The sequence below is a fragment of the Brugia malayi genome (genome assembly GCF_000002995.4).
Source record: "Brugia malayi strain FR3 genome assembly, contig: Bm_v4_Chr1_scaffold_001, whole genome shotgun sequence".
Lineage (NCBI taxonomy): Eukaryota > Metazoa > Nematoda > Chromadorea > Rhabditida > Onchocercidae > Brugia > Brugia malayi.
The window spans coordinates 9,804,303-9,814,998 of record NW_025062475.1 but is presented as its reverse complement, the minus strand read 5'-3'; positions in this window follow the sequence as shown (position 1 = coordinate 9,814,998).

Sequence of the window (10,696 nt, the reverse complement as noted above, 5' to 3'; positions counted from 1 at the left end):
ATCACCTGAATTTTAAGGCATGCAGAAAAATTATCTTAAAATTTAGACATATTTATATCAGATAATTATACTACATAGGTGGTGATAAATAAAAGCGATTATCATTTGGTTCTTTCATGTTAAATGAAAATTAAAATAGTAAACTTTGTCATTCCTTTTTAATTTTAAATGAAATAAAATGTGGGAATGTTAAAGAGAAGATATCATTTTGATGATTAAATCTAATCAAATTTTGGTGTGAAATTTCACGAATTTTGATTTTGTTATTTATATTGTCAAAATGCAAACAAATATAGATGAAATATTTTTAGTTTTTGTTAAAAATTTCAAAGATTAAGAATTCTTCGAAAATAAAAAACAAAAAACTGCGTAATAATATTTGTGCACATATAGTTACTGTTTTAAAAAAATAAACAAACAAATGTATTTTAAAATGTACTCATCAATTTCTTTTTTTTCCAATTTTAAAAGATTGTTCAGTATGGTTCTTCATCGTCGATTAGTGCTAAATAATTTTCATTAGCCATGAAATCATCATCTAAAACTGCTCGATTAAAATTTTCAACCATCTCATCTATTTTCCATTCTCTTTTTAGCTAATCAAGTTTTATCGTGTATTTATGGGTAACTAAAGAAATTGGAAAAGATGATGAGAGGAGGAGAATGACAATAGGAAAAGGGTTGTGGTTGTTTAGTTCTGATAAAGCGAAAGATATAATTGAAGAGAAGAAATTATTTCACACTTTCATAGATTTTGATAGCCTCATTTGTGTTTAGTAGTAATGGTATGTATTGCTTAAATTAAAGTGCCTAAATTCTTTTTATTTGTCACTAAAATGTATTACATAACTATTCCATGATGATAGCATAGTTCTTCACTATTATTATTATTATTAATTTATAGCTAAATCATGCTTACTATTATTTATTATCATATCATGCTTATTATTATCATTGTTGTTATTTAATACTATTTACTATCGTATCGTTATTTCTTCTCTTCCAACTATTGTTATCATTATTGTTACTATCATTCAATTAATACCATTATTTACATGACAATACTATTATCACTTCTATTATCATTATTTCCATCTTATTCATATCACTGTCGTAGTTATAATTATCAGCATTATCGGCTGTTGTAATCCTAATGTCTTAACCATGCGATTGTCGTCATATTCATTACTTCCAACAATACACCACCTGACTGTGCCATTCTTTTCTCCATGTTGTGTTGTTTGTTTACCACCATGAATACCTTTCCTTTCTCTTTTATACCATCAGTAGTTTTGCAGTTGAACTATCTCTTTTTCCTTTCTCCCTTTTCTATTTTAATCATCTTAGCTATTCGAAATAAAATAAATGAATAAACTGCTTTACATTACATTTAGTCCAATTGACTTACATTAAAACTTGGCATTCTCTCATCGTTTCTTTTTATGAAAAAGAGTTATTTCCTTTAAAACTTTTGAAAGCTATCGTATGCGAGCAAAATTCTTTCTAATTAAACGTTTCATTTTATTGAAAATTTAAAAAAAAAAGTAAATAAAGAAAGAAAAAGAAAAAAATATTTCATTTTAAGATTATTTGATTTAATTGAATATTTCTTTTTCGTTCTTCTTTTCAAATTATAACGACGAATATGGTAGCAATAAAATAATATAACCTTATGGTAACTGCGATCATAGAAATATAATCAAAGAAAAAATGCATAATTGCAATGGCAATAAACTAACTAATCGAGCAACTATGCAGATGTGTTGGATGAATTAAGAAAATGTTATGAAGATTTAGCATATCAGATGGCTTTACTATCCGTCGTCTATGTAGTGTCAGTGTGTGTGTGTGTGTGTGTATGTGTGTGTGTGTGTGTGTGTGTGTGTGTGTGTGTGTGTGTGTGTGTGTGTGTGTGTGTGTGTGTGTGTGTGTGTGTGTGTGTGTGTGTGTGTGAGGTGTGTAAAGGTACATCTACCTCTAGCACCTGGTTATTGGGTATATGGATAAATATGAATATGCCACAAAATGTGCGGAATAGCTTATCTGCTAATGAGAGATGATTTGAAGGTAATTAATTGTTCGAATTAAAAGCTATTTTTATGAACAGCCCACAGTAGAAGCGGCATGAAGAAGCAGGATGACACGAGACTGTACCTCCACCACCTGCCCTTATATGACCTAGACATGTAGTAAGGAGAATAAAAGGAGAGAGAGAAAGGGAGTTGAGAAGAAGGAATGATGAGAAGGATGATGTTGTAAGATTGATAAAACCATTATTATTGCTAATTGTAAGGTAAATTAAAAAAATTTCACAAAGTGAAAAGTTTGAAAAGTATGACATATTGCAAGAAAAGAATAATAGAATACCGGGAAAACAAAAAAGAAAGAAAAAGGTTAAATTGGAGGTGAAGAAAATCAAGGAGAGCAATTAACCGATTCTGGATTATCTGTTTTGGGGTGATGATTTTTTATGAAAAGGTCAAAAAGGTTACCGCCAATCATATAACTTGAAATTAGGTGCATTGCTTCTTCTTAGTAGTCTTATTCCTTCTCTTCATTACCGCATATGATATCACTGATTCAATTCCTTCGATTCGCCAAATCTTTATTTTATTCTTTTCATAGTATATATTCATCATTTCATTCCATTTGCATAAATATATCATTTACTCATTATTTAATCTTTAAGAATCATTGCAATTGAAATTTTGACACTTTCTTCAAATGAAAGAAACTTCAGCCAGGAAGGAAAATTTTTTTTTCAGCCAAATACAATGGTTAATTAATCCCGGAATACTTTACTATAGTATTACTTTAAATTCAAAATTTATCTGATAGAAATTAAATTGAAACAGCATAGTAAAATGGGAAATTTTGTATCAAAAAATTTCGAAGATTACAGCATAGTACCATTTGCAGTTATTTTATTACTATTACTCTTATTATTATTATTGTTAGTAATAGTAGTAATAGTGGATTTTCTTTCTCAAATTATTTTTTTAATTTTTTTTCTCAAATTATTTTTTTAAATTTTCGAATTTTATTCTTCAAATTTTTTCTAAGAAATTTCAAAAAATTTTCATATATATATATATATAATTTTTCTGAAAATTTTCACCCAAACGTTTTTATCTTGTAATATCTCTTGATGAATTCATTTTAAATCCATTTATATCAATATTTAATCATTGTTTTCAATTTTGCTTACATCTTTTTTGTCATTCTTTACTTTTTTAAAATAAGGATAGCATATTAATGACTGAAATTTTGTGCAGGAAAACAAAAAAAGGGAAAAAAAATTTAGAATTAAATATATTTCATAGAAATTCTGGGAAAATTATGCATTTTTCTTTCTCTTTTTTGAATATATTTTCAAAATTACAATAGTAATTGACAACTGAACAATGTAAATTATAATTGTAGTCAATGATAAATATAATATGGGACAAAAAGAGACGGAATAAGAGGTGGAAGTGAATATATCATGAAATTTTGGAGACGAGACGGATTAGCGGTACTCTCTTCATGCGACCCCCTTTTTGAGTTAGTCTATTTTCCGATCCAATCTCTTCAAATCATAATTGATGATAGGAGAAGAATAGAGCCGGAGAGGTTATTGCTTCAGTACTGGTACTTATTACTATTTTTCATGCTACCACTACTACTACTACTACTGTTACTACTACACCCATAACCAATCAACCGGTAGTTGCAATTAACGGTATGCATTATTCGCGGATTACACTATTATTACCACTACGAATAACGATGATGACGATGATGATGATGATGATGATGATAATCGTAGTGGTGATGACAATTACTATCTTAACTGAGAGAACATTAAACGCGGGAATTTGAAATGTTATTTGTGTTATTAATCAAACTGGTGATAGATATGTTGATAGCTAGTAAAAGTTATGCATATACAAAAACTTAACGACAGAACATTTAAGTACTGAACGTAGCTGTCAGATTTGGTTTATTATGAAATTATAAATGTATCACTACTGCTATTATACTTGTCATACTATCCTTACAACTACCACATATCTATCTTCTTTAATTCAACTATAAAATTGACGGCGTAAACTATATTTTTAAAAAAGTGAAAGAGGGGTTTGCTAAAATAAAGAATAAAATTAGAAATTATTAAAGTAATTTGCAAGAAGCAGTATTGGAGGCATTTGTTCTAAAATGAAGTCTTGTCCTATTTTATTTCCTTTTACGTCTTCTCCTTGCCTTTATTTTTGCCTCATATTAATAAATATTTAAAAAAAGGTTTAATCAAATATACTACTAATAATGACAATTAAATAAGTTGAACAAAATATTAGCTGCTAGTTGTAACAAAATTGGATGGGAAAAAAAAGTTTTCGAAGCCTTCTTTATAGTAGTGCTTTTTAAAAATTTTAACTAATTTATTAATGGCTAAGAGAATTACTGGCTAAATTGGTACATTTATTGCATTCTAAAATTATTTATGTCAGAATAGTAATTATAAAGAAAAGCAAAAAAAAAAAAAAAAAAAAAAGAAAAAAGGAACAGTAACAATTGCTGGAAGAAACCTTGCAATGGTTATTAAAATGCAATATTTGATTAAGATTTGGATAAAAAAATCATTGCATGCAATTAAATAATCGATCAGTTAAAAATTTGTTACAGTTCAATTTATTTTGTCATGATACTTGTTATTTATATTCTGTATTATATTTGATATCTATGACTCAAACACTTTCTTATTCTATAGGTAATTTTCATAGAAAGTCGAAATAAAAAGCTTTTGTTCCTTGTAAAATAATGTTAAAGATTTTAGTATTTTTTAAAAAAGGAGGATAGATATTGAAAATAGATTCAGTAAGAACTATGAACATGTATTGTTGAAACTCGAGAAGTACAATAATGTTTTAGCTGATCGCTAAATGCGTGTATATTGTTTGTGTATGATATGAATTGAGAGTATATTGTTCGTATATGACATGGGCGGAGAAAGTTTCATCAGAGGACGAAGAGGCGGGGAGTGAGGCAGGGGAAGAAAAAAGAGAAGTGGAGAAAAAACCGAGACTAATCTCGAGCTTCGTCCAGATTACACATAGTCCTTTCTTCCATCAATGATTATTTAATGATTAATGTAAACACTGGTTAGTTTGATCAATTCAAGTTTGTGCTGTAGTTTAAGAATTTTAGTTGGGAATTAACGATTAGTAAATAAGTGACTTGTAAGTGAATGATTAAGCTGATTCATTATTCTTATTGATAATAAAAGTAATAGGTTAGTGCTTCATAGACTTGAGTCTTGGATGTTAAAATTTCATATTTGCGAATGATATCTAAATGTATCAAGACGAGATATGATTTATTAAATTTTCGAAATCAATAGCATAATTATAAGAAAAAACATAGAATCTGAAAATTTATTTGTTTTAAAGTACCATAAATAAGCCAGTTATGATTGAAATTTTTTTTTTAAATTGCAAAAGGAAAAACTGCATGTCCAAGATGCTTGTGCATCAATCTTCCTGTTAAATTAATTGTCAATGACTGAATGAGGACAAATACTGACATAATTCATAAAAAACCACTCATACTCATTAACAAAATTTTAATTATAATTTAATCATAAGTCAATTTATTTTTTGCTTTTTTCATGTTTACGCCAATTCAAACCATTCATAATAGTTTTTAATGTCTTTCTTCTTTTTTACCTTGCACTTTATGAATGAATTAAATTAAATAAATAATAAATATATGAGATAAGGGCAGGGACGGAGGAGTAATAGCGAAAAGAGTGAGAAGAAAGGGAGTGGAAATGAAGAAAAGAGAAAAGAAATGAATTATTATTCAGCTTATAAAATACTATATCGTTTTCTTTTTAAAACAATTTAATGCGCAGAGAAAAAAATATGAGTAAGAGAAAATATGCATGATCAATAATGAAACAATTTGTTTTAGTGTTTTTTCGTTCTTTATTATTGGGAAAATAAATTTCATATCGAGGTTGCTTGTCAAATCGATAAAAGGTCTTTTTTTGTATATATGAATGCTTCTATGTTAAATTTCAATTTCCCTTCCTCATATTTTCCCGAGCTGTATCAATCAAAATTTTGGCTTCTCTCTTATCTCAAACAAAAAATATGGAATAAATTAACGATGCTTCGAAAGAAAAAAAAATAAATTGTAGCCTTTTGCTTTGAAAGCACTCATACTTCTCTTTCCTGCACTCCACAAAACAATTTGAAAAAAAGGAAAAAAAAAGTTTATTCTAAAAAGTGCTATTCACTGTTTAAACTTCTCTCATAATAATAATCACTTTCTCACTTCTTTCCCGTAATTCGTCATTCTGAGAATAATCCAAAAAATTGTTTTTTTTTTTTCTTTTTCATTTGCTTATTCGAAAATAAATGGTTTATTTACTCATCGTGGCATTTAACTAATAAATAAATCGCATAAACGGTAGATAAAATCACTTTTGAATTGCTTAAGTAATTTTTTTACAAGTTTTCGATTCAATATTAATTTTTCATAAATTTGGTTGACAATTAAATTTAAATTTAGTTTAGTAACAAGAATATGCTCGGTATCAAATATGCATTATATTGAATCGCTTCAAATTTTTTTCCTGCACACAAATTTTCAAATCACCTTGCTATATATAATATCCATTACTCATAATACCAATTAACTACTAATTTCGCTCTGCGGATACTATATATTATGCAATGACTAACGATACTATGGAAGCAGAATGAAGCTTTGCTATTTGAGGTTACATGAAGACCAAGACGAGCGCATCATGTGTTACCCAAATAATACCAGGTGAACAAACCAATTACAGTTTCATCATCATCCGACAGAATTACTGAACTGATGAAATGCTTGTAAATCAATAGTTGAAATTTAGAAAATGAGTGCTTATGATAGAGCTATATCTCAGTAAATTATTTTATGAGATTCAAGACCAAAAATGCAACCATTTGAACCACAGATATAGTTGGGTTAGAATAGCTGGGTTAGAAATAATACCTATATTGTTACAAGGATTCCCTTTAATTTTTTCAATTTCTATTGTATATTTTGCGAATTTTAAAGCTGTTTTAATTTTTGGTTTCTTGCAGTAGTAAAAACATGCAAAACTGCTGGTATTTTAGTTTTGCTTTGAATTTAATCATTATTTTTAAAGGGCAGAATTCATATTGAAATGATAACGGTGATATTGCTTATTACCATATGAAAAAAAGAAATAAGAGAGTGGGATGAATTCATTCTTAAGACGAGTGGTTGGGAATAAGGTGAAGGAGTTCATATTGGATGCCTATTGGATGAAATAGACTCCTCGCTCCACCTACTTTCTTCATTCATTCTTCAAGCAAACAATTTCAAAATTTCCCCCTTCAGTTACATTTTCACAATTGTTCTAATTCATATTTTTTTAGTTTATTTCAATTCATTTTTTTTTTTTTGAGTTATAGCATTATTCTATCTTTAAATATTCAAATTTAGTTTTCATATGATTTATTGTTTTTGCTTTTTTTTTGGCTACAATACGTCGTTATATTATGATGGAGATTCGGGATTTTAATTTATGCCAACAATTTTTCTCTAATTGTTTTTCAAAACACTCAAATATAACCAAAAAAATTTGCATATAAAAAAGAATATATTCTCTTCACGTGGTTTCCTTTTTCACTGTCGTTATCATTCGCTTTTTTCTGAAATGTTTACTTCTCTTTTCTGTTCTATTCTTTAAACTGTTATAGTTCCCCCTATCATCTTTCTCATTTCCAAACCTTGTCTGTGATCGTAGATTATGTTCTGTACAGTACCACTTGTCAACTCTCCTAATGAAATTTGAACCTTCTCTCGGGTTATTTATCTTTATGTATTTTACTATTGATGAAAGATAACTATTGATACCACTGAATCTATCTGACTCATTAATTTTAAAATTAGGATTTATTACGAAAGAAATTATAGAGAAATTTATAATAAAGTCATTATTATTTAAATTAAACTTTCCAGTCGTATCAACTGAATATAATTGCAGGCAACAAAACCTATTTTCTGTATAATCTATATAATATGTATTGCGTGAACTTAATTTCTTTTTGTGTTCTTTTTCAGGTGACTGGAAGAGTCAATTTTTATAAATGTACATTTTTTATAAAATAGCAAGTTAGTCTAGCTAAATACGGCATACTTTTTTAATTCAACCAATTTAATTTTACTATTTGTTCTCGATCTACCGATAATCTAAATATACATTATTCTCACTTCATTATCATACGGACAACAATTGATTAATCCCGAAAATAGGACAAGATGTAAGGTCCAGCATCAATACGATTATACTTCGATTAAACTAAGAAAAAAAAAACATTCAAACTACTTTATTGTTAACAAGTTATCCAGTAATTTCTTTCTTTATTTTTATCCTTTTTTTTTTCTTATTTATTTACTTTTTTTTTGCAGCAATCAATGATTACTATCATTTTTTTACATATTAAATTAGTTAGGAATTTTACATGAAAACATCTACACATTCCTCTTGCAATCTTTTTAAGCATGAAAGAATTTTTCTTTTCCTTCCATATTACTGTTAGATATAAATCACAGATAAGCAAGTCTATTCATTTGTAATTTGTAGGGCATTTCATTTAATTTGTTTGATAATTTTGATTGATGATTTTATTTGATGACTTTGATAATTTGATATAATTTTACTTTGATTATTTTTATAAACCGACACAGTTATGATTGATTACATTAATGACTCAATGAATTTTTCGACAACTTTGATCACTTGACATAATTAGTGATAAAAGCGATACAATCGTAGTTTGACATTGACTTTCATTCATATACTTATGCATATATATAGTATTGTACTGCATGTTGATAGTCGTAATAATATGTTTTGATTGCTGTTAATAAGTATCAAATGAAACAATATTGATGAAAATTCAAAATGATCTTTTTTCTCATTTAGCAACAATTATTTCATCATACTCATAGTATTGTATACAAAATGAATTCAATCATTCCTTATGTATGTTAGCTACATCACCACTTGATAATAAGTAAATCTATAATATAAAGGAAGAAGATTAAAAAGATGCAATGATAAACTAAAACGCTGTGTGTGTGTGTGTTTTATTATAATGTGTTAGGACTGAAATGCTGGGTTTTTCTCTTCTCCTTTTTTCATATTTTCGCCGAGGTATGGCTTGAAAATCTGATACCATGAAAACGATCGAGAAGGGACTTAGGGTGGAAGGAAGGAAGATGAGTGGGAATAGTGGAGGTTGGTGATGAAGAGGAAAAGGGGAGTAGAGGAAGGTGGGAGGAAGAAAGATAGTGGAAAAGGACTGGGAGAAAAATTGAAATGGAAATGGGAGAAGAAATGAATTGGTAGATCATGACGGAGGGCGTCTATTGCTACAAGCAAATTATTATTATTATCATCACTATTATTCATGATCATTCATCATCAACAAATAAACAAACAAACAACAATAATAATAGTAATAACAATCAGTCACCAGAAAGAAGAAAAGCCATCTAAACAGACAAATTCATTTTCGATCTCTTCCTCCTCCTCCTCTTATCCTTCTCATCGTGTCGTTGTCGTCCTCCTTCTTCTCCTCTTCTTCCTCTAATCTTTATTTCCTCGACATCGTCCTATCACCGTCATCATTTGATCCAAACCCACCTCCTCTTCTCCTCCTCCTTTTCCCTCACTCATTTTTCTGCCCCCCTCCCCCCTCCCCTCCGTCTTTTATCTCAGAATTTCTTCCTTTTACTACAAAATCTACCATTCGGCTTCCATTGTACTGTGCTATTTCATGCGCTATTATTATCTTCTAATCAATTCTTTTATTATCTTCAAAAATTTCCTTTTTTTCATTAAAAATATTTCCTCTTTTTATTTTTGTTCACCGTAATACTTTCATAATCTCAGATTCGTTTTCTTAGGAGTGAAAGAGTGGAGAGGGATTACGGTAAAAAAACTACGATAATTTTTCTCGAATTTTTCAAAAAATTTTCTTCATTTTTCTTCTTTTTTCTTTCTTTTTTGATTACATAAGGTTTTTCCCCGAAAAAATGATAAAACAAAAACCATAAAAAGTATGGCAGCTGGAAATTTTGCACAGCAAGAAAAGAAAGATGGCAAACTGTAAGAATTATGAAATTATCTGTGAAGTGAGAAAATTTCTCTTTTTTGTCATAGAAATTGATTGGAGTTGAAATTAATTGTACTTCGATTTTCCGGCATCTTAAGAGGGTTAAAATTTCGGAAATTTTTCGAAAAAGAGAAAACAGTGATACAAATAACGATATATTATATTGGACTTTGTATTATCATTTACTTTTGATGAAAACTTTGGAAATATTGAAGAATAATCTTTAAAATCTAAATATTTGGGATACCAACTGTCAGTTGCATTGTTTTGAAATAGGTTCAAATAATTTAAAAGTGTTGAAATTTTTCCCTTCACAAAGAGTATGGTTGCTAGGAAATTTTTATAATTAACATTAATTTTTGAACTATTTTAATTATTTATTTCAAAGTTATCATTTAATTGGACAGAAACGATAACGATTTATTAAATCATATGTAAACGATCAAATTCTAAAGGAGTAACAAAAATTTTAAATTTAGTTGAACTAGAATTTATTTCAAATTAGCCTTAAGCCA